This window comes from Micropterus dolomieu, linkage group LG11, assembly GCF_021292245.1.
Source record: "Micropterus dolomieu isolate WLL.071019.BEF.003 ecotype Adirondacks linkage group LG11, ASM2129224v1, whole genome shotgun sequence".
NCBI lineage: Eukaryota > Metazoa > Chordata > Actinopteri > Centrarchiformes > Centrarchidae > Micropterus > Micropterus dolomieu.
This window is the reverse complement of record NC_060160.1, coordinates 21,598,430-21,600,922: the sequence shown is the minus strand read 5'-3', so window position 1 is coordinate 21,600,922 and position 2,493 is coordinate 21,598,430.

The window sequence follows — 2,493 nt, the reverse complement described above, 5'->3', positions numbered from 1 at the left end:
CATTTTACACGCCTTCATCTCATCACGCCTGGATTATTGCAACAGCCTTTTCACCTGTTTAACCCAAAAATCTATTGATCGACTCCAGACTGTCCAGAACTCAGCTGCCAGGCTTTTAACCAGAACAAAGAAATATGACCACATTACTCCTATTTTAGCTTCATTACACTGGCTCCCAGTATGTTTTAGAATTGACTTTAAAATTCTATTGATCACTTTTAAAGCTCTTCATGGTCTCTCGCCTTGTTATATTTCTGACCTTTTAGTCCCATACGCACCAGCACGTACCTTGAGATCCTCGGGCAGAGGTCTGTTGTCTGTTCCAGAGTCTCGACTGAAAACTAAAGGGGACAGAGCGTTTTCTGTCAGGGCCCCGAGGCTCTGGAACAGCCTGCCCGAGGAAATCAGGTCGGCTGAGTCGGTGAACTCTTTTAAGTCCCTTCTTAAAACATACTTTTATAGGAGAGCTTTTCTCGATCTTATTTGACTTATCTTATTTTATCCCTTTTATTTTATTGTATTTTACTAATTTTATATTAAATTTTCATGCTCTTATCTTTTTTGTATTATTCTTTACACTTGTTAAAGCACTTTGTAACTTGTTTTTGAAAAGTGCTCTACAAATAAGGATTATTATTATTATTATTATTATTACATGTTGCATGTGTTGCATTTGCAACATCAACAAAACCTTTCACTCATTATCTTTACTCATCAAAAGAAGATGCAACTTTTACACTGTGCACACTGGTGCAGAATAGCCGTCCAGCTCAGTGCCTGATCACAACTCAAAGTTCTATATAGCGGAGTTCCATGTATACACATGTATACAATACAACAATAAATAAATCATTTAGATCTTATACATACTGCTGATTTGGTGCTCTCCAAAGTCTGTCCTCTGAGTGCCTCTGCTTCTTGCACTTCCTTTGGAAGGTACATGATGTGCTGAGACATCTCTGATATCACTATTCATTTTTATACCCCACTATAAGTTTTGTCATATACTTGTATTGTAATATCTTTAATTTCAATAAGTCATCCCATCCCTATGTGTTGTTGCATGACAGGTAACATAAGGGAAATCTTAAATATGGAAATGTGGTTGGAACCATCACTCCATGTGAAGATTGAAAACTGAAATTTGGAATCCATTTACTATAGACTTGGACTAAAAGAACAATAAGCTAAGCTAGCAATTCCTACATATCATACCATCTTCATGTCTCTCCAATGGTAGAATGTAGCCTTCTGCAAGCCATCTCCTTGTCAATCTCATCTCCTTCCACTAAGGTGTTGTACTTTAGTCATCAGTACAACCTCTCGAAATAGGTGGGGAAAAAAACAATTGGACAAGAGATACAATTGGTAACAATCTCATTTTCAACATATAGCCACCTTCTGTTATGCGTATAAAGTCAGGTGTGTCTGTGTTTCCAGGTAAAACATGTAATGAAAAACATGTATATATGGTACTTGTATATAGTATAACGTATGTTCTACCTGTGACCGCCCATTGCCTGACATCACACCCCACTGCTGTATGGCTGTATCCTGATCAAGGTTGAGCTCCTTCTTGATGTTGTTGAGGCTGGCAGCTTCCTTCTCTGCCCTCTCTGCAATCTCTTAAAGAGACAAAAAATAACAAAATGTCAGAACAAAAGCTCGATGCAACACCACAATGCAAAATAATCTATTTTACTTGAGCTTTCAGTACAAGACCTTAACCAGTAAAGGTGGAATATTAAATAACACCATCTGCAAAGACTCCCAAGATGACTTGTGGATAAGAGAAATATATCGCTGTGAGGTTACAATTTTAGAAGAACTGACCAATCCTAAGCACTACCCTCACTTCAGTCACTGTTGCTATGTCAGACAACTTTCAGTCAACAATATGGCAACACCTACCGATAAATTGATTAAAACTTTGGAGATCACCCCCAGGCCAGGACACTGAGTGTCACTAGTGTCATTTGGCAGCCAAAGCATCAGAGCGGAAAGATTGTCCAAGTTTGTGCTTAGAAAGGACTGATCATCTATTACAACTTTGTCGTCAAAAAGTAATCGAACATGATCATTATGAAAATAGTTGCAAGTTAATTTTCTGTAGGGTGATTAAAACAATTAATCAACAAATAGTTTCAGCTTTAGCTGTGGTTGAATATAACTTTCATCAGGATGAAACAGAGAAACTTTAAAAAAAATTCTCTGTAAACACTATTCAGCTTTATTATTATTATATTATTATTGATTTATTACAGTGTGTAGTGTAAGTGTAACACCAACCTGCCTTGTCATGTATTTTGTGACAAGTCCTGCCCAGGAAAGAAAGTCATTCACCTATAAGGAAAATATTACAATTAATGTTCTAATGGTCTCCATTACATATCAATCTTACCTTCACATCGTAGATCTTAAACTAGTTGGTTTAAGACAAAAATGTGTACTGACTTAACCTAGGAATTTGGGACCCTTTCCTACAATATGCAT